Genomic DNA, 23,294 nt, shown 5'->3' with positions numbered 1-23,294 from the left:
GATGATTTAATGAAGTGGGAAAAAAATCTTTTAAATTTTGTATATATGTGTGTGTGTGTTTGTTTGCACACAAACACAGAATGCAATTTTCTTTTATGGGCTGATGCTGCCTCCATCAACAAATATGCAATGAAACTGCAGAGCTATGGTTTATTGAGTTCTTATAATTGTCTAACCAGTTTCACAACATCCAAAATAAACTAGAGAATGACATAGAGATAAAAAGCAAGTCAAAAGGTTTTGAGAGAGTGTATTACAAACATTTTTAAACAAAGGTAGAATTCATTAAGTAATATTGACTTATTAGTCTAGGAATTTACATTATTATACACAAATACATGTACACTATATAGTTTAATATTGTAATAATTTGTATGTTATATGGGTTTAGAAAATACTGTGACACCACATTTTGTTCTCTTAGGTACTGTCTCTACTTATTGTCTCTCAGTGCATGGTTAGACCATCCTCACAGAAGGAATGAGACTGCTATTTTAACCTTATTTAACTACTTGTCCCCGCCTTATTTTCTATACCCTCTCAAGGCATACAATGGATGCAACATCACGTGGGCTTTTCCAAGGTCATCAGCACCACCATGCTCAAGTATTTCACACAGCTGAACATATCTTTATACATTTACAGGGAGGGAATGGTGCCTTGCCCTGTCAATACAATGCATGACGGTTTTAAAAAATAAAAAATAAATCAGGCGTCAGGATCTCTACGTTATATCAAAGAACTAACTGCATGAGTCAAACATTTAGCAATACTTAACTACTAGTAAGGGAACAGGGGAACAGTGAGTAGTGAAACTTTTAAAAAAAGACAAAGATTTTATTTTCTATTTCTCCATAACTGAAGACATTTTACAAGATCTTGCAAAACGTTACTTGAAGTTTATTCCTGATCTCTTCAGTTTGTTCACTATTGAGTTGTCCTCATCAATCAGTGCTGTTGTAACATATTTTACACTCAACGATTTCAAATGGACTACACCAAAAATATGAAAAACTCTCAGCATCTAAAAGAGATGTGCAGGCACAAAGGTTTTTGGAGCCTTACTTTCCCCTTTCCCAGCTATAGTTATAATAAAAGAGTTGTTCTGAAGAAGCAGCTGTTAAATTCAAAGGAAATATACAGTCCTGAAGAAAAAAATAAAGAAGTCAAGACTGATCTGTCAGAGGCATTGGTCAGATTCAACATTTTTAGCTTCAGCTCACTGCTCTGGGTGCTTATGCTACCTGCCACTTCAGAAAAGTAGGTCTGACAGGGCCAATCTGAGCGTTACTAGACATGAAAGTATACAATTTTCTTGTATTTTTATTATATTTTATTCCCGGATAAGTTAAAAAGCTCTAAGTAATTATCCAGAAAGAAGTTACTCAAAATTAAGGGGCAGCTTTAGAAATGGAGGGCCAAAAATGTACTTCGACTTATCAGAAAAATTAATGCTATTACTGTGGAATAACAAATATTCATATATTCATCTGTAGTTACAGAGATGCCACTGTGTAGGAAACTAGAAAATTACCTTTGAATGCATCAGTTTATTCCTGGTAGCTTTTTTGACTACCCGATTAAAAACATTCTATTTTCTCATGTACTTCACATGTGTATCAAGGGGATAAGAGCACACAAATAGGAAATTACTATGTTTACTAATTTTACAGTATCCTACCTTTTAACAATACTTAATGAGCCCTGCCCTTGTTTTTGTAACAGAAAATGAATAGTAAACAGTTCAGAAGATAAAGGCATATGTTCATCCTTAATAAAACAATTAAGTTAATAGAAGCCAGGAATATGCATGGTTTCACAGATTTGGAATGTAAAAAATATTGTGTACTGGAAAACAAAAGCATAAGTATGCCAAGCATTAGTACCTTTACACTTAAACAGCAAAGAAAGCATACAGGAAATTAAGAAGCGTGCTATATTAAGAAGCTATTAAGAAGCTAAGAAGCTATGCCATGGCTTTTAAAGGATTCCCAGTGCCACTGATATTTGGAAAAATCTAGTTTTGGCAGAAGACAATATTGAGTGCAATATGTTCTCTGAAGTCAAGAATTAATGCCTATCCTTTGGCTGGGAAGCCATGTGGCCAGGATGAACCTCACAGGGCAGACTCTACAAATTTTCTGTATCACATTATAGGACAATTTCTGACTTCCAGGTTTTTATTATAAAACAGGTATCCATCCCAACATGGCCTGAGACACACACACACACAGAAGCCCATCACCATCTCCCCTCTCCTCTGGAGCCCACCCACCTCATTCACCAGAGGGCCATACTGACATCCAGAGGGACCTCGGCAGGCTGGAGAGGAGGGTTGACAGGAAATTCTTGAAGTTCAGCAAGGAGAACTGTAGAGTCCTGCACCTGGAGAGGAACAATTCCAGGCATCAGGACATGCTGGGGGCCACTAAGGTGGAAAGAAGCTCTGCAGAAAAGAACCTGGGTATCCTGGTGGACACCAAGTTGAACACGAGTCAGCAATGTGCCCTTGCTGCTAAGAAGTCTTAACAGTATTCATGGCTACATTAGACAAAATATGGCCAGCAGGTCAAGGGTGGTGATCCTTACATTCTACTTAGCATTGCTGAGGCCACATTTGGTGTAATGCATACAGTTCTGGGCCCCTCTGTACTAGAGAGACCTGAATATACTGGAAAGAGTCCAACACAGAGACAAGCAGATGATGAAGGGACTGAAGCATCTCTCATATGAGGAGAGGCTGAGAGCGCTGGAACAGAGAGCTGATCAGCCTGGAGAAGAGAAAGCCTAGGGGGATCTCATCCACGTATATAAATACCTGAAGGAAGGATGCAATGAAGATGGAGCCAGGCTCCTTTTAGTGGTGCTCAGCTCCAGGGCAAGACACAATGGGCACAAATGGAAACACAAAAGGTTCCCTTAAAACATTGGGCAACATTTTTTCCTTGTGTGCATACAGGTTGCCAAGAGAAGTTGTGGAGTCTCCATCCTACTGCCATTTTGATATTCAAAAGCTGTCTAGACATGGTCCTGGGCAACTTGCTCAAGTAGAGGGCTTGGACCATATGACAACCAGAGGTCCCTTCCAACCTCAACCACTCTGTGATTCTGTGATGAAAGTGCCCGTTTGATCCCATTGCAGATGTGCTGCCAGCCACATGAAGAAATCAGTGTAGGACCCCCTTAGAAAAAGAAGTCAGTTGTGAGGGGTTTACAGGTCACTGGAGTGATTCATTCAGCACTGTCCCTTGTTGCTGTCTTCTCCCAGTGCTAAGCAAATCTCTCAAAGACAACCCACCTGTCTTCTATCAAGTGTAATAGGCAAGCAGCTTTTATTCTGTGTTAAAAAAGAATATCAAAGGAGAAGTACCTTTATAAAGTACTTGTGGCTCTAATAGCAGAAATGATTCACAAAAAGTAGTATATTTATTTATTCCATTTTTATTATAGTTTAAGAAGGTTTACTTCCTGGATACTTGTATGCCTTTACGCATACTACAGCATATTTGTGAAAATAACTGATTCAGTAAGTGGGGAATAAAATTTCCCTCTCAGAAAACCATGTTTTGCTGCAGAAATTCATAGCTAACCCACATTTACTTTCTTTCTTCCCAACTTCTACTTACGCTTTAGAGTGGAAGACAATTTGACAAGTGCTCCTGAAAGTGCTGCACCAGTCATGCTGCATCCTTTTGAGGCAAGCAGTGCAGATCACTCAACTGTTTTACAGCATTGTTGTCTAGCACTGATCACAGTGCTGTCACTAAAGTGCTTTATTTATAGCATACTGCTGAGTCTGACTGAAATTATTTGTATCTCACAATTATGTTCCATAAAAGTGACTGGCTTTGTTATGGGAAAACATGTCTGCATAATTGATAGCAGAAGACAGGAAGGTGCTAACAACTATCAATTTCTGTTGTCAAAAAGCAGCTGAGGCTGAAATGTGCTGCTTAATGTACCAGCAAGATTATCTGATACATATATAAAATTGTCTAAAATCCTATCATTTGGAACAAATTTTATATATATATATTTTTTTTTAAACATGGAACAAAAAATAATCTATAATATACATTGGACTTTCCTCCAAAGTTTCAGAAATTGGTTGTAATTCTCTGCTTAGAGAAAGAGAAGATGTTCCCAATGTAAAACATCTATCAAACAAAGGATACAGTTAGAAATATAATTCTCTATAATAAGTGGTAAAAGATATTAAAACAAAATTCTGTTTCTTATTTTTATTTTTTTCTGCAATGACTCTTTAAATACTAAATATCTCAAAATCAATCTTTCACACATTGAATACTTCTTTAATAGTAGGGACTAACCAGTAACTCCATCTTTTACTGCGAAGATACAAGGAAACTTCCTTTTTGAATTATTAAATACCCTTTGAATGTGGCTAGGGTTCACAGATCTGACAGTCTGATGAATCTCAGGACTATGTTGCATTAACTAAAAGACTAAAGATCCTTGGCAGCCTCATAAAAAATGAATTGGTCTTTCTACCAAGCAGAAGGATAAAATCTACCAAAAATTAATCATATTTGTTAATGTTCCCATTTTTTTTCACGTGGACTTTTAATTATTCTGCAAGAACTATCAACCTCTAAAATCTAAGCTCAAAACTGTCTTTCGCTCTGGATTATGAATTTCAAATCTAATCTACATTAATTACTATATATTATTTCTAAAATTACATAAAGAAATAGCATATGATTAAAAAGCCTTAATTTAATAATTTCAACAACTTTAAAAATGTTTTGACATCTAATTTCAGAGAGGAATTTTCTGACAATTTTTACTGAGAAAATTACTGTTCTTCCAAAAATATCAGTAATACATTTTATTTGAAGTATTGTAAATGTACTTTCTACATTGTAGATAGATTTGCCAGTATGGCCATGAAGTGCTCAAAACATTGATATGAAATCTGGAATTGCCTTGTCATCAAATACGCACTTTCTTTCTTTTGAAATAAAATTCTGTTTAATGGTCTCCAGAAACTTTCATGATGTGTGTGTCCTTGACTGCAATCTCCAAACACGTAGGTCTGTCTGTGATTTTGCAGCACAATCTAAGTAAGACCCACTTACAATTTAAACTTGCAACCTATAGTAGAAGAGGCTCTCTAGCAAAGGGCTCTAAACAAAGTATTCTGGTCCTTTCAGGGTTTCTTTTCTGCCATGAGATGGAGAAGAGCTTCTGACTCCTCTGCCCCTGGACTGGATTGCAGCTACTCCTTTTCACTTCACTTTTCACTTGCCAGGTAGAGATTTTAATTGAAATGAAATATATATATATATATATATATATGCATTTAGCTAGTATTAACATTGCAAACAGTCTTATTTATCCAAACTAGGGGTTCTTCAAGGGGCAAAGATAATGTTAAGGTGGATGATGAGCAGATCAGCAGCCCAGAAATATAGGGACACTTGCCAATATTAAATTGTGCGAGAAAACACAAGTCAGTGTAGTATAAGAATCATTGAACAAAAGTAATGGCAAGAAAAAAGCACGTTTGAAATGCAGAGCTTACTGTCCAGGTTTTATCTACATTGCGTATTGGATACATTTTTACCTCTTTGTGATAGAAGTTCATGGGATTAGTACCATGCTAGCTTCCTGCTCTTATCAAAAATATGTACTGAGTGTGAGAAACAAAGTTGTGGTTTTGGAGTAGAAGGTGTTTTTTGCAGTGGAAAATTCCACTAACCTTGCATATTCAAAAGTCATTCTGCAGGCATGACAGTGGCATAGCAGTGGCGAGCATATGAAAGGACAAAACAGCCAAGGAAACATTTGTAGATCTCTTAAAGCTTTGGATGTAGTTTATAAATACTATACACTATTTCAAAATTGCTATACTAATATATATATTAATATATATACTAATACTCTACTAATTTCAAAATTGCCACTCCTAGAAACACTGCTGCAATCTTAAGGGAACACCAAAATAACTCCGAGGAAGTCAGGCTGTTTACTTGTGCAAGAAGTAGAAGGAAAAAACAGAAAAAGGAACAGACCAACCAGTCAGCTGACTGTTTGGTCATCGACCCAAAAGACTTTAGCAAGCACGCGAGAAATGAGAAACTTCTTCCTCTACACAGGGAAACTGTGTTGATAGGACATTGAAAGAAGAGTTGTAGGTTCATTCAGAGAGTTCTGGCAACTTCCAAAACAAGTCTGTATACATTTGATATTCCCTTTGGTAAAGGATTTCTTCAGATCACTATTTAGGCTCTGCATAGTCTTCAAAATTTCACATTTACAGGAAACTTCAAGTTTTTGATCAATGAAAGGTTACAAAGATATACAAATATGACTTTTTGATCAGGAAAGAAAAGTTGAAAAGCACAACTGGAGGCTGTAATCAGGAGCGAGCCATAGTTCTTAGATAGTTCATAGGCTAGAGCTAAAGGCACACAAAAACTATACTGTGTGCAACTGAAAAAGCTATGCTGCAAAAAGTTAATTTCCCAAGTAACAGCTAATCTGGAACTGTCACCAACAGGACAGGCAGAACAAAGATCCTAACTTCACTTAATTAGATGCCTACATCAATAACCTGATAGTAGCACAGAGATGTCCTGATAGCTGCAAAGCTTATCAAAGACTCTGAAAGTATTTAACTTGAACAGGTCACAGTTCAAAACCACAATGACTAGGTTTCCTTGGACACACAGAGAGAATGGCAGTGCAACTTGATGAACATGAAAGGGACCTATACATGCTATGACCACAGCAGAAAGAAAGAAAAATAATGAGACATTACCTAACAAGTGAAGATATAACTGGCTTTGCAGAGCTTTGTGGGATAAATCACAGGACTGGAGTATTGGTGTGGAACAAATCACTTATTAAGCAACCTCTCACAAAGGAATAAAAGTGAGAAAGTGCTTCATTTCGAGAGCACACATACATGCTATAATACAGAGAAACAGACATAAAATGATTTTATTTTATTTTTTTTGAAAATCTTGGGAAGTGGGGGCAAAGATAAGAAAGTAAAAGAGCAGATGCTATAGAAGCTCTTACAGCCAGAAAGTGCGGAAGACTTTCTTCATGTGTGTGTGTGGTGGGAGAGGGGTTTAGGCTTTTGTTAATGAAAAACTATAAAAGCATCTAAAGGAGATGTGACAGAGATTTTTCATACTTAGGTACCACGTGAGAAAACTAAGACAGTTAGCCTGTCAGCACGTTGCACTGAAGACAAATTTTCATTTCAGAGTGAAGAAGCTACCACGGGAGCGGTTATTTTAGGTTTGGTGCTGTCTAACAGCAAAGAATGGATTAAACAATATGAAGGAGGTCTTCAGGGGAAAGCGATCACAAACTGATGTAGGAAAAATGAGACATAACAGTTGCAGAAATAAAACAGAAACACCCACCAATGGCACTATGACCATCAAAAACAAAAGACCTCAGCAAACTCCAGACACTTTTTAGATGTCTTTTTATAAGATGACTTGAAGATAAATGCGTGCAGGTATGCTAGCAGTTACTAAAGAAGATTAAATTAAATGCATGAATTGTCCCAAAGAAAGGAAACGGGCATTGTATACCTGCATTTGGAAATCCCCAACGACTGGCTGTGAAAAAGTAATCAAACAAAAGAGGAAAATAATGTCAGATAAAGTGGAATAATATAGAAGAAAAGCATATACAACAGCAAAAAAAGCTGAAGAATAAAATGAGTTTTAAATTGCCAAGTGCAAAATAAACAAAATGAGGAATTTTAAAATACCTGATTAAAAAAATAAACAAACAAGAGAGTCAGTGGTGATATAAAAGTAGAGAAAGCAATGTAAGGAAAAGTAAAACTGAATTATGTAATATCTCCTTAACTCTAGCCCTCCCAAAATGGTGAATCTTGACAAGACATTCAAGGTCAAAAAAATAGGATCATAAAGCAAAGTAAGTTAACAATATGTTAATAATACAATGAAGAATACTTAGATAAGATAGATGTGTTAAAATTGGCTGGGATTGATTAGATTCATCTTATAGAAAATACACAGAAAAATTTCTGAGTCATTAACAATTATCTCTACAAGCTTGTGGAGGACAGAGAACATCAGAGGACTGTACAGGGGCAAATATAGCACCTGTCTCTTTGGGAAGAGAAAAGGAAAGACTGAAGACTGATGGAGTGACAGACCAATCGCTTGGAATTTTATTCCTGCAAAGATCCCAGAATAAACTATTGCTATGCCAGTGTCCACATAATTTTCTGAACAGAATTCTTTTACTGAAAAAAAAAATCCACACAAAACAAAAACCCACAAAGTTTTGTTTGTCAAACCAGTGCAAAATTATTATTTTTTATAGGGTAGGACAGAAGATATTGCAGATCACAAAATATAGAAGTAAAATGTGTATTCCTGGCATTCATGTGCCAAGAGTGTCAATATTCTTCAACAGATAATACATCTTCAGGAATATAGTACAAATTTAGGCAAAGTCACTTTAAAACTGACCCAGAAGAATTACATGAACTACCAAAGAGATGCAGTACTTAGAGAATAATGCACTATTCTTTTTTTCCTCAATAACAGAAAAAGATTTGCAAATGGATTCCAAGTCCAAGAGCAACATGACAGTTGCATATTCTCTGCAGGCTACACAGAGCTACACTACATAAGCTCACACAATTAAAAAGGTCAGACAGAAACCTTTTGAAATGATCTGGTCCAACCTGCTGCTAAGAGCAGGGCCAACTTCAAAGTGAGACCCAATTTAAAAATAAGGTCAGGTCGCTCAGGACTTGGCCAGCCAAGGTCCAAAAACTTCTCAGGATGGAGATTTCATTCTCTCTGGGCAACCTGCTCCAGAGTATGATCACCATCAGAGCTAAGAAATTTTTCTTATGTCTGTGCAGAGATTCCCTTGCTGCACTTTGTGCATAAACCAAAGAGTGGCTCCATACAGCTAAAATCTGCCCTTAGGTAGCACATGTTCATCTTTAGCTTTCTTTTGTTCAGGCTGAAAAAGGCCATCTCTCTGACACTCAGTGCCTTTTAATCTATCCCCTTAAACATCTTGACGGCCTCAGCTGTATTTGTTCCAGTATGACAAACTCTCTCTTGTACTGCAAAACCCAAAGTTGGACACAGTTGTCTAGGGCACTCATCCTCTGCTCTCATAGAGCACTGCTACAGGACAAAGAACACAAAACAGAAGAAAAAAAAATCTTTCTTCCATCTTATTAAATCTGTCTGCATCTGCTCTAGAGATGGACTTTCTTGATTCCTACCCAGTATTCACAGATAGGCTACAAGGTGGGAAATGGCTCTTTCACTCCTGCTAAAAGTTCCCCTGAGTTAGCTGAGGGAAATAATTGCTAAAGGACCAACATCACAAATGTTCTCCAATTTAACCAAGGGTTTTTAACAGGTAAAGGAAATCAGTGTGACTATAATCACCTTTTCTCTTCTTATGTTTCTCCAAACTAGTCTAGGAGAAGCCATGTCAGACAAACTGCTAATTCTATTTTTTCCTTTTTCATGTTCAGAAAAAAGAATTACAAAAGAAAGAAAGAAAAAAAACACACCACCACCACCAACAACAGTAACATAAAAATAGCTTATCTCTTTGTATTGCCTCAAACAACCCTCAGACAAAACAGTACAGAAAACATCTAGCAAATTCCCAGGTCAGCGCAAAGAAGTCAAGCAAGATGAGTTCCACTTGCTAAGCTTCTCCCCCAGTAGGTCTGCTCAGAGGCAATGAGCCTTCAGTTGCTAAAGGACTGAATTCACAGTAACCTTTGTAGATATATGATTGAAGTTTTAAAGCCCACAGTGCGCGATTAAAGGAAAACCACCTAAGCACTATTTTTAGACTGTCTCAGAGGCTCGGTCTACATTCTTCCAACTATATTTTAAACTCTTTTGGCTCTAAAATGCATGATATTTAGCAGGAAAACAAGCCAAGGCAGAAAAAAATCATACATGTTAGCCAGCCATACATGTTCATATGTCACGATCCATGACACTCAATACTACAGAAACCTTAAAGACAAGCTATTTGCAGTCCCTTTGTAAAAGCCAAGAATTGTTCTAGAAAAAACTGTAAGGATTTTGAACCTGCATTGTTTGAAAAACCATGATCAAAGGCACAATCAAGGATAGCAGTCATCTTTTGCTTTTCTCTAAGATAGTTTCAACCTGGAGCATTCATCGCGGTGGTATTCATAGCGGAAGAGAAAAATAATTAAATTCTCTGTGTTCACCTCCTAGCACAGACTACACAAGTTGTATTCTGGATTATGTCCAGAAACTTGCATGGCTTCAGAGCCAGCAAAGGCCAACTCCATGCTCAGTTTTTGTACAGAGGAAGGGAAAATGCACCTCTGACACACCGTCCTGTCTCCAGTGGTGACCAGAGGTAGAAGACTGAGAAAGACTACAAAGGAAGACCAACAACATAGTAATACCTCCTTCACAATATTCTTGATGTTGCCTTTTTGGATTTCTTTTCCATGAATCTATAAAACTGCCTTCTTTTTTTTTTAAATCCTTCTAAGCATTGGCCCAAATCAATATCTGTTAGCAAAGAGCTCTATAATTTGACTATGTGCAGTGAAATAGGTACAACCCCAGTACATTTTGAATCTGCCATATGATAATCTCACTCCTCATAGTTTAATCATGAGAAATAATGAACCTTCCTTCATGCCATTCACTTTTAAAACCTCCTCTCCCACTTTCCTCCTCATTAGTCATTTTTTCTAAGGCTGAGGAGCCCTGATGTACTTGTACACATCCTTGTACTAAAACCCTTCTATATCTTTGATCATCCATGCTGCCCTTCTCTGTACCGTTTCTAGCTTTATTTTGTCCTTTTTGAGACACCAGAACAGCATACAGGATTCAAGATGAAGGCAAGAGTTTCATAAAGTGGTATAATGATGTTTGCTTTCGTTCTCTATTCCGTTCCTAATAATTTTTAGTGTCATATTTGCTTTCTTGATAGCTACTCAGCACTGAGATGACATTTTCAGAGCACAACCTATTATAATTCAAAGATGTCATTCTTGAGCAATAAAACCACAAACACGGCACACCACTGTGGATGTCACTGGAGGCCTGCTTTTAACATGTACATTACTTTACATTTATGAGTACTGACAGGTTATCACCCATTCATTCAACATTCTTCTGGCGTTCTTTAGTGCTGACCTTTTGCCAATCCCTAAGAGCAACTTCTCCCTCCCCTGCTATCCCCTTTTTCCAGGATTGTGATAGCAGCAATAAGGATAAGACATAGATTTAAGGAGGTCATTATAAAAAAACAGTAGTCATCCTTACCAATGAAGCCTGAAAATTACCTTAGCTTTTCTGATAACATGAGCTATTTTTCAACATTTGCAGTTATGAACTGAATGATTAAAAACAGTATTTTTTAATAAAAGCAAAAAAGAAATAGCCGAAAAAGTGGATAAGTGGGGTAACGGAGACATTCCTTAAGTACAACTTTGGCAATAGTGTTTCACAGTCTATTCCTTTGGAGAGTCAATTTCTATCTGAACTGTTTTCTACTCTTGTAGAATGCTCTAATCAATATTTAAGATTAAGTCACAGTGGGTAGCAAAGCCCTTTAAAGATCACTGAGCCATTAGTTTAACTTTGTGCTAGCTTGTCCCTCTGACAGCTACTCCTGTGAGCCATGCCTTTGCACTTCTCTCTCCTCCACCACTCTCCAGCTAGTCGTGTTTTGACCTGCCATTTGCTTTGATAACCTGCCCCATTTAGTTAACTCCAGCACCTTTGCCAAGAGTTGCCATTTCAGTTCTTTGAACACTGCATGCAATGGAAAGGATCGAACATATTTTCAGTTCACAGGAGGCATTAAGATGGTTTGATTGTTCCTCTGGAGAAGACTACCCTCCAGGTCTCCTCTTCACCTTCTATACTCTCATGCTAGAGGATACTGCTTAGGTGTAAGGGGACCACTCACCTAAGAAATACCAATGCAAACTTTTGTATCCCACTGTGACTACATAATTCCCCAATTATATAATTTCACTGTTTTAGAAGTAACAACTGTGTGTGTTGAGGCCACATACACAATTGTTTCAGGTCTGTCACTGACAGCATCCACCTTTTTACTTTTTTACTTCAGAAAAAACAAATGGATTTCTGAGGCATGATTTCCCCTTAGGAAAGCTTTGTAAACTTCACTTAGCCATATACCTACAGATCTAACAGTCTAACACTTGAGAAACTGTCATGTTTCATTTGATCGATTTGTTCTTCTCCTTGCCCTGTAATCTGAAATACATCTTCTCACACACAGTGTGACTGTACTGAGAGTTTCCTCACATGGGGAGATACCCTAAACTCTTCCCTCACGCTGCATGTGAACATAAAAACATGCAGTCATTTAGCCTTTCCTTTGTAAGGCTTTCTGCTACTTATTCATTGTTAACAATTTTTAAAATACTTTTTATGCCTTTATCATAATATTTTAATATATAAGCACAGTGTATAGATTTTTGTTATTTTGTTTCTTGGACCACCTGAATATTGATTCCCTAGTTACCCATTTGAATCTTCTATTTGATGACACTTTTTTCCCCCTCTAAAATCTGTTTTGATAAAGTGGTGTGGACTTTTACTGAGCCTCTAATATGATATTTTAAAAACATCCCCATTATATCTGAACACACTTAACCCTTTTGAATGGTCCTTTCAATTTCCTTTCAATGAACTCTTCAATTTTACATCGACCTTATTTTTTAAGATAAGCAGCAGTATAATGGATTCTGCTGTTCCTGTCAGGATATTGAATCTAATTGCATTATAAAGACCTAAAGAGTTGGAGAGTAGTTCTTTGACAGTAAGGCTCTGAACTGGGTCCTATACTATTTGAAATAAACATTTCTTCTTTTCTTGTGGTTCCCTGAATAGCTATTACATGGGACAGTCATTTCCAGGTCTTAAAATTTTACATTTGAAATCACATTTAACCTATCTTCAAAGGGATAATGGAATTTTTCCATTATATATATATATTTAAAGTGGCATTGTTCTATGGCACACCTCACTAAATACCTTTCTTAACTTTAGATACTAAATTCTTATGTCTATGTCTGAATACCAAGAATAAAAATTGACCCTGAATTACATTTAAAATTGTTCTTCAATGTGAAATGTATCCCTTAAAAGCAAGTGGAAGGAAAAAAAAAGGCACAATGAAATAGTGGCAATACTGCTTCCATTAAGTTCAAAAAAATCTCTTACAGCTTTCAGGGTACTATTTTATGTTTTCACTCCTTCTGTTTTTCCTTCCTTTATCTCATTCTGTTCTTGCCTTTTTCAGCTGCCATTCTACTTCAAATTGTGTATTAATCTTGAAGCTTGATTTTCATATTACCATTCAATAAATCATGACTAAAGAAAAAAATAATAATAGAAAGACCAAAGCACTAAGCAGCCTACATCCACAAACAGCTAGTACCACTAGGGGTGGTCATAATGACTTACAAAGGAAATTCTATAAAAACGCTTGGTTTGAAAGACATAATCTTCAACTGATGTGCTGTCATGGTCTATGTAGAACATTCTTTGAGAGCCTGACACTTTACTATAAAACAGATACCTACAGGACAAAACTACAGTTTTTAAAGGGACATGGAAGACTTCAAGTTCTTTATTCTTCATTAGAGCTACAGCCATAATTTTATCTGAGTTTATTATCACAGAATTTACAACACATTGAGAGCCACTGCATCAGTAAAGTGTCTGTAAAAAGATCATCCCAGAACCTGATTCCTATTCAACACTTTTAATACACTCAGAAAGGGTAAGTTTGATTGACCAATTACATTACTAATTGAAAATTACTTAATCTAACTGAAAGAATTTAATGTTTAGTAACTTAGATCTGCCTATCTAGTATATCTACATCTGACACCTTAAAAGAACATAGCACAGAGCTTCATTAAACTCCAAAAATCCACAGATGCAGTTGTTTACAGTAACTGTGTTATAGCTAGGGAACATACGTGGCTTATAGACACTGTAGCTTCTTTAAAAATGAAGCAAACTCCCTAAGTTTACACAAACAGTTCAGCATCAGCTTTAAAAAAAAAAAATCACAAATAGAATATCCACGCTGTCTGTAAACAGGTACCAGGTGGTTCTTCTCCCTGGTGACCAGCAACAGGACCCGAGGGAACAGCATGGAGCTGGGACAGGGGAGGGTCAGGCTGGGTGTTAGGAAAAGGTTCTGCACCCAGAGGGCGGTCGGGCACTGGGACAGGCTCCCCAGGGCAATGATCATAGCACTGAGCATGCCGGAGTTCAAGAAGTGTTTGGACAACACTCTCAGACATATGGCTTGGTTTTTGGACGGTCCTGTGTGCAGCCAGGAGTTGGACTTGATGATCCTTGTGGGACCCTTCCAACTCAGGATGATTCAATGATTCTACGTTTTACACAACACAGAGCCTGCCAGGTGACTTTAGTCCCTCCGTTACATCAAAGTTGTTCAAAATTACAGTTATGAATTCTGGGTAAGATTTCATAGCACAACGCTCACAATAAATGGTTTTCTAACCACTGACTTTTTTCCTTCATCAAGCAGTTTTAAAAACACTCAAAACAAAACAAACGAAAAAAAAACACACACACACAAAAACCACACATCAAGCTGAAATATGTCAGAAAGTCTCTACATCTAACAGGTATGAGCCTGTGAAAACAGCACACTCCAAACTCCTTTCCATTAAGGGCAAAGGGCTTCTTTCCAAGTGACTGTAGCTCCTTTTCCAGCAGCTACCTCTTTGAGCTTTCTTTCAGTTATGTGTAATTTTACAAAGGTAAAGTTCACACCTATATTTTTTTTCTATATTGAACTACTTCATGGCATTTTCTTTGACTTCTCTTCCAATCATGAATCACACTTAGCACATTTACTCTTATATTTTGTCCTCACTGGACTCTTTCCAAGGATGATCAGATCTGATTTTCTGCCTTTCCTCTCCCACTTCCTTATTCTAGATTACTCTAAACACTCAATAACTACTAGTTTTCATTCAGAAGTATTTAGACTTTAGATAAGGACAGGAATAAAGAAAGTAAAAATCAAGAAATACTATTTCAGTTTAAGAAAAATGTGATTAAAATATATATCTAAAAGATTTTCATGTTATATCTGTTGTCATACCCTCAGAAAAATGTAAATAATCTCAATTGCAAACAAAAGCTAAATAAAACATTACAGTTTAGCCCACAAAGCCCATAAATCTCAATTTGTTTGTGTCAGAGAACTCTCACATGGAATGCAAATGTATACATCTGTGCCATCTCTCAACATATCTCTGAACTGAAGAGGTAAAATAGCCTGAACTCATTCAAAACTAATAAATAAATCACATTTTAAATGCTCTCAAGGGAAAAAGCATTCCATAACATCATTGAAGAGTCAACTATTCACTGTAAAACAGATAAAGTCACGAAAGCATTTATTCTTTATACTTAATAATGACTGAACATAGGAAGATACCTGCTCTTCAGCTCAACTTTTTCATGCAAAATATATATGTAATACACAAGAAAACAGGAATATTTTAAAATAATAGAGAGATAGTTTCGAAGTTTAGGCAACCAATCATTGCTCTTTAGCAAGGGAAATGAGTTGGAGAAATGTAAAAGTAGCTACAAGATCATTTTTGAAAATTTGTTTTAATATTCAAATATTCTGAAATGGAAAAAAGAGAGGAATGGACTTTTGTGTGAAACATAATAAAACACAGTGACAAAGAACAGTTGCTCAGTAGATCTTATAGCTGAAAAAACAGTGGACCATCAATGAAACTAGCAAGTGGAGAAAGAAATATCTTCTCGTGCCACACAGTTAAGATACAAAGTCCTGTTTCACAGAACACTACAGATCCTAAATAAAGAGATGCAACAACAACAAAAAAAGAAAAGAGCTTAAAAAATTCATAGATGAAAAGTATGTCAAGAACTATTAAATACAACATAATCTGTTTGGGAAGTCCTTGAACTGTAAATTCCTGGGAATAGGAAAGCAATCCTAGGACATCTCGATATATGCTTTTCTTTTTACCTTCTCTAAATATCTTGGCCCCTGACCAAGCTAAGACGTAGAGCTAATGAACTTCAGTCTGACCTACAAGAGATTTTTATATTCTGTATTGTCATTTATATGTCGAACTGGAATTTTATTTATATGCCCATAAACCCTCATGAACTCTTCAGAAAGAGTATAATAATTCTCATTGCAGATAAAAAAGGCTAACAAAATTAATAATACTTGACAGGAAAAGTTCAGAATGAACTACAACCTACTTTAGAGTGATGTTATATATATTTATCATATGTGTTCTGTACCATGTCAATAGCACAGAAGACTGTACACACACGCTAAAACTTACAATTAAGTTCTCTATATGATACATAATATATTATGCATTATAAAGAGTTCACACTATTACGCACAATAATGATATCTCTGTTAATGTCACATAGGTTGGCATGAAACAAAAAAAAAAAGGGGGTGGGGAGAGGACCTTTCTATACCTGTAGGCATTTTCTATTAGTGATCAAGCAGACAGGAGAAATAAAGAATTTTCTCACCTTCTCAGAGCTGCTGAAACAAAATGTTTGACTAGTAAATCACTGTGTAGACTGTGAGGCCCAACAAATAAATAAATTTAACACAGCCTACCAGATAAATAGGTCACCTCATTTTCAAAGAAAGAATGTAAATAAAAAGAAAAAACACCAACAAAACAGGTAGAAAATCTTGCATTAAGATTAGAGGTTGAAAGACTGTGGATTACAATCTCTCTTCATTAGATAATGAAAATGTCTTGAATAATTTATGATTGAATTGCTCTTGCTTGTTAAAACAGTTTACGCGTTACTCAGTATTAAATAAAAACTGTGGTGTGATTATCAACCTTATTTCTTTATCTATTGTTAGTAAAGAATGTTTTTGTCTAACACTTCTCATCCCATGTAGCCACTGACTGTGCCAACACAGCACGAGGTAGGTTTTTTTTTTTTATTATTATTCCTCACTGCTCAGAGAGCTTATTCTCAAAAAAGCATTTGCCAATATGTTCTGGGTGTTTTAGGACAAGCTCACTAAACATAAAAAGACAACTCCTGTCATAATCTCCCAATGTTATCATCGCATATTGCTTAGGAAATCCCACTGAAATAATTTTCAAATTATTACATTAAGGTATGAATCTTAACTAATCATTAGCAAAGGCCAAGATTGTGTGTACTATAAGCTATTTTTTTTCCTTTTATGTTGTCACCTATAGTATGCGCACCCTCTACCTGATCGTAGTTGAACCTTTCAATGAATTAAATGAATAAGATTTTGTGAATTTTCCCTTCCCAATGAGAAGCAGACCAAGTCTCTCAACATTTATATTGAAGCAGACCAAGCCTCTCGTAAATCTACTGTGAGATATGGAGAGTTACCACCGCCAAGCCACTTGTACAATTAAGAGTCTGAATTGCAAAATGATGAAATAATATTGCAAGAAAATATTTGAAGAATCAAAATTTGAGGCCGGGAATCCCATAATTCTTGGATCACCTGTTTTTTTTGTCCAGCAGTTTACACATCACTATACAGGCTAAAATAACAAATCAACGAGATTAAAGCACTCAAGTACAACACACCAAGCCCAAAAAGAAATGGTCATTCACAATGATTTACTTACATTCTGAAGAGATTCAGGGGTCAGATACCAGAAAACATCATCACAGTGATTGACAGTAGTACAATATACAAAGAGCATCTTTCAGAGGAAAGGAAAGCAAGGATGGTAAGACAAAGTGGTTTCTGTGTAACAAGAACTTAAAAAGCATTATGTTCATCTAGAACATAAAAAGCACTACCAAGGAAGTATCAAGTTAAATTTACACTCAATTTCTCCTATACTTTCCATGATTGATCAAAGTTATGCATTTTGTTGAATACTTAGTATGACACATTACAACTGTTGCTATGTTCTCATTTCATTATTTTGTCATCATTATAACTTTAGTTTTTATACCATCTTCACTCTTACATCATGTTATTTATTTTGTAAATTTGGCTGATGGCCTTAGTATATTCTCTTCTTGACTAAACAGATTTTCTTACTGATTTAAAATGTAAGTACCTCTGACAAACACAAAAGTACAAATCAGTGCTCCTGAAACCCTGTTCTGACCTTCACCCCACTCACTGCAAGTCCTCCTTTTCTACTTAACTTTTCTCTGACAAACTCATCTTTGCTTGAAAATCATTGATCCACAAAATTTAAGTGACAGCTATCTTCCATTAGAAGGTTAACTCTGTTTAAAAATTGTTCTTTCTTAAGAAGTACCATTTCACACAAGAATGAGATGTTTGGATTAACACTGCAAACTTTAGAAACATGATTATAGTAATATTATCATTTAATGATTTCCATTTTACTGCTAACTTATTTTTATAATAAAGCAATTTCTCTATTTTACACTAACACTGCGCCTACTTAGAATTATACATCTAACTATTGTGGAACAAAAATAGCATAAAAAAGAGTCTCAGAAAGAGAAATTAACATATTCATGTCTTTCTAGATAAACTTTTCAGAAAGCAAGAGAAGACAGAATTTAAACTAGAAAAAGTTTTTGTCAAGTTCCCTGATTAAAAAGCTCCTTAAAATAGCAGAATGTATTAAAAAATAAAGAAACCATTGTTCAAAAACAATGAAAACAAGTTACAGATCCAATAGGTTGAAAATCCACATGCACATGTTAAATAATAGGCAGATATATTTTATACCTGCAAATTTAGTTCATTACACCCGATAACAAAAGACACAAAACTAATCATTAAAAAGACTAATTAAACACAAGCTTATTGAAGCAATAGGGTACAGAGCAAACGATTGAGGAATACAGACTACTTGGCTTTTTGAAGCAACACCTCATTGCCCTCCTTTACTCTTCTCTTTGAAAGTGCCTCTATCATGAGAGCTAACAAAAAAAAAATATATCCTAGCGCTATGTCACAAGATGCTGAGAAAGTTAAATTTATTTTAGGGTTTAAACATCTATTTGGATTCTGAGCTGCTAAGTTCCTGTACCATGAGGTAATTGCAAGAATCTCTCTGTGTACTCAGATAAGATTTTCTTAAAATCATTTGGTCAATACCTTTCAGAAAACAGGTGTAGTGAAAAAGTTTGTCTTTCTTTAGTTTGTTCGTTTTTTTTTCATAATGAAAAGAATTCAAGAAGTCTTAAAATAATTCTCGTTTGCCTTTCCTCAGTATTTAACGGACCATTACTTGCTTCACAGGGGAAGAAAAAAGAATATGATCACCCTTATAGTGTAAGATCAGTTGAAACAGAACCAGATAGACAGACAACTATGAAATAAGGACTATTTCTGGAGTACCTGCAGTTATCCTTAAATCCTTCGGCAGCTGTTTGATACATGATGGCACCAGACCCTCATTGCTTCAGTACAAAAGTGTCAGTGAACATAACTTTACTTATTCATTCCACACCAGACTCGTCCTTTTTTGCTGTTGAGAACTGCAACAGATCCATGTCTCAATTTTCACATTTTATAAAAACTGAAACTGATAAACCACCTTTTAAAAGGGTGCCAGTCATCTTAGAGAATGACTCAATTCACTGAACAAGGTTATTAGTTTAACAGCTAAAGCTGACATTCTCTCCAGTTGAATTTATGTACTATGTCTACAATACATTTTCAATTTATTTTTTATCTAATACATTACACTCTGTCACCATACTTGCAGACATATAATATAAACTTATGGAGTGAATCAAGTTTTATAAATATCTTTTTCCAAGCCAGAATTTTAAGCGACAACGAGGAAATGTTTATTTTTGCAGAACAACTGCTCTATCAGATTTGTAGCCTGTCAAGATTCACAAGAAATGAATGCAACTACGGCTGTTGTCCTTGCAATATCATGACTGAACCTAAGGACTGATAAATACCTGTGCTATCTTCCTCCTGCCACTACTTATTTTCCTTGGTAAATTCAGTAACTAGTGAAACATGCCTTTAACTAGAAGCAAAGTAAATGTCAGAATGCTACAAAACTGAATAATAGAAGTGATTTTAGCAACAAAACTGTCTGAAACACTGATGAGCTGCTGTCAGAATCTAAGTCTCTCTCCTTCAGGAACCTGCAGCAATCTGCCCAGAGTATCTAATTCCTTCCTGTGGAACCACTTGTGCAACGGTCTGGTGCCTTGAGGTACAAAAGCACTGACGTCTTCCAGTACAATCCTCTCTGCACACATAGGGAACAGAGACATCACCTGTCAAATAACAGGGAGTGTAACATCCAGGAGTTCCTGAACCAAGCTCATTAGTATCCTCTGAATGATGAAGGAGAAGGTTTGCCAGGGTTGGGTGGAGAGACCTCAACAGCTACCCTGCTGGAAAGCATGGTGCAGAAGCACGGCACCAAATGTGGTATTCATAGGGTACCCTAATGGGGTATTCATTTTCTCTTGTCCTCAGCTGGGCTCCAGAATTCTGTAGTCACTCAGAGAACTCTCCTCAAACCTTCATACACCCTTTTCAAAACTTTGCCCAGATTGACCAAGCCAACAGGAAAATCTATTTCTGCCATTTGAGCATTTACTGCATATTCAGAAGCAATCTTGCTCTGAATCACAGTGTGTTTATTGCTTTATGAGTAGAAAGTGCTTAGAGGAGAAAGTATCCACAGCATTAGCTAATTTTGTGTATCTTCTCGGAAACAATACTTTTGGCTGTCACATTTCCCTGGATAAAACCTGCTGAGGGAATCACAGGAAATGACTCCTAGAGAAGTAAGGTGACTTTTACATTCCTCTAGAAGTGAACGTCTTCTAACAAAGAAGACTGTCTTCCATTATAGAGCAGGTAGAGGGATTTTAAGGTAAAAAACTAAGCAAGACTTGAACAGTCAAAACAGCCAGCTACAAAGTGTAAAGTACTCCCATAGCAGCTGAATGAAAATTCGTACAGGGTGGATATAGTTGGACAAATAGAATTACACCATATCTTGAGAGAAACAGCAAGTCATGAACAAGGGCAACAAATACTTCATTTATTGCAACCGTGGCGCTAGTAGGTCAAGCATCGTTGTTTTAATGAACTCATTTGTAACTGTGTTGCCTGCCCATAGGGCTGAAAGAGCTTACAGTGACAAACCCTGTAAGTGGGATTCTGTGGCACCTGTACAAATACTTAACCCTCAGTACATGCTAGCTGATGGTGTCTGAGGGGTATGGTGTGAGCTGCAGGCCAGGCAGAAACTCAGCACAGTAGGGGTAGGGCAGGTAGGAGCATCAAGATACTTTTGGGCGGTACCGTTGTGTTGCAGAATTTCCAGGTACGCATATGAACACCAAATCATGAAGAAAGTGCCAGCACTGTTGGTTGATAATAAAAGATATTTAGTTATTATGAAAATTTCTCTCAAAGCATTATACTGTGAGTACTAATAAAGAACATGCTTAACAACTGAGATGCAATACCAGGCAAATGTTTACATGACCAGAATGCAAAAGATAGCTAAAACACTGCAGGTTAGCTACTTCTGCATTATTCTAAGCTGTTAGGATATTTTTCCTTGACATACTGAATTGCAAACTAAGATTCAGGCTAAGTATAGTTCAAGCTGCCTCATTTAACTAACGCATAATTAGCAATCATGACTCATTTGCACAACACAGTGATAGCAGTGTCTTTGGTTATAATATAAAGTGAAAATTGCCATTCAAATGTTAAAGAAATATATTAGTGGTTAGTGAATAGGGTTTAATAAAATGCTATATGCATTCACTGATTTATCCTGTCTCATTTATTACTGAGACTATTCAAAAGAGATCCTCTTTATTCCTTAATAACAGTTATCCACATAGTGCTACACATTTTGAAATACTATATAAACCCTTAACATTGCCACCCTTCAAAAAAGCCCCAGTGAGAGAGAACAGGGCTTTTCTTTGTGGTATTTCATCTATATTTCAACATTTGCAAATATAAATATGCTAAACAGGAAGTCACATGCCAAACCAGAAGAGCTGTTGCGGTAAATTTTTAATTGTACAAAGTTTAGCCTTGTACTATTAACCTTAAAGTAATTGGAACTCTGCTAGCATAAACAAAAATGTAGGCCTTTTCTGGTGTGTGTATACATAGACTTGTTTCAGCAGGTTTTTCTCAATATACGTTACACTTCACTGCACTCTCTCCTCTCACTGGGGAGAGGATGGAATAACCAACAACAGTTGACAGATGTTAGTCACATCACACAATGCACCAGGAAATAACAGATAACAGATAGCCAGCACACACATGAGCACAACACAACATCCTCTGTATACTCCACAGTGTTCATTCGCTTAGTTCAACATACAGCGTGGGGTCACTCTGTATTCGTAATCCCATACAGTGACGACATCATTGACGAAATATATTAATTCTTTCCTGCAAGTTTATTTTCCCACCTTTCCATACCATAGGAGTCATAAAAAATACATCTAGGTTAATAAATTTACTGTGCCTGGAAATGTCCCTGAGTGCTGATATGATGGCATGGCTCATGGCTCTATTAGCTCTCTTATCCTCCAAGATTGCACAGCTGCATGTAAAGTTATTCTCTTCGGGAATAACTTCTGAAAAGTTTTAACTCCTGAATGATGTCCAGGAATTGCTGGGGAGACAATGAGTTAGCACATGCCAGAAGCTTTCCATGGACCATGATACCAATACAGATGGTTACGTCCCAGTGCTAGGGACGTTCCTGGTAACGTTCAACATACTAATACAGCAGCAGGATAGTAATAGAGGTTTTTAAGGCAGCTTTTAATCAGCCTTTTAATTTCATTGTGCCTACACACACTGCTTGGTCTATGTCCGTGTACCAAACGACAGCCTCTGGGAACTGAGTGTCCTTCACCCAGCCAAAACGTCTAAATGCTGGGAGCCATCCGATAATCCTTTCAGTGACAACATTGCAAAGCTGTGAAAGATGTTATGAAAGCCTTTTTAAATATAATCACCTTGAAACAAAAAAGCCACACAAATATCAGAGGCTACTGCCACTCACTAATGCTAAAAGTTTGCTGGAAACAGTGCCTGAGGTTGTACATACCACTGTTTATTGCCTACAGTGGTGGAACAAGTAAACGCTTCTATGTCTGACTATATTAATATTTATAAATCTACTGGGGAAAAATAAAAAGGCAACAACAAAACAACAACAACAAAAAAAAACTAGG

General features: G+C 36.4%; 1 protein-coding gene across 4 annotated transcripts in view; it reads right to left on the bottom strand.

The window, feature by feature from the left end:
- Positions 1–23,294, bottom strand: part of KCNIP4 (potassium voltage-gated channel interacting protein 4) — a 437,397-nt gene that overhangs the window by 270,321 nt on the left and 143,782 nt on the right. Inside the window, exon 1 of one of the 4 annotated variants that reach the window (XM_083835180.1) lies at positions 2,276–2,385. The exons of the other annotated variants lie outside the window; for them this stretch is intronic. The gene's annotated coding sequence lies outside the window, so the exon portion shown is untranslated. Of the gene's footprint in view, positions 1–2,275; positions 2,386–23,294 lie in introns of those variants that run through there. 4 annotated transcript variants of the gene reach the window in all.

This window comes from Anser anser (assembly GCF_964211835.1).
Source record: "Anser anser genome assembly, chromosome: 4".
Lineage (NCBI taxonomy): Eukaryota > Metazoa > Chordata > Aves > Anseriformes > Anatidae > Anser > Anser anser.
The sequence above is the reverse complement of the archived record's forward strand: the minus strand, read 5'-3'. Positions and strand labels throughout refer to the sequence as shown.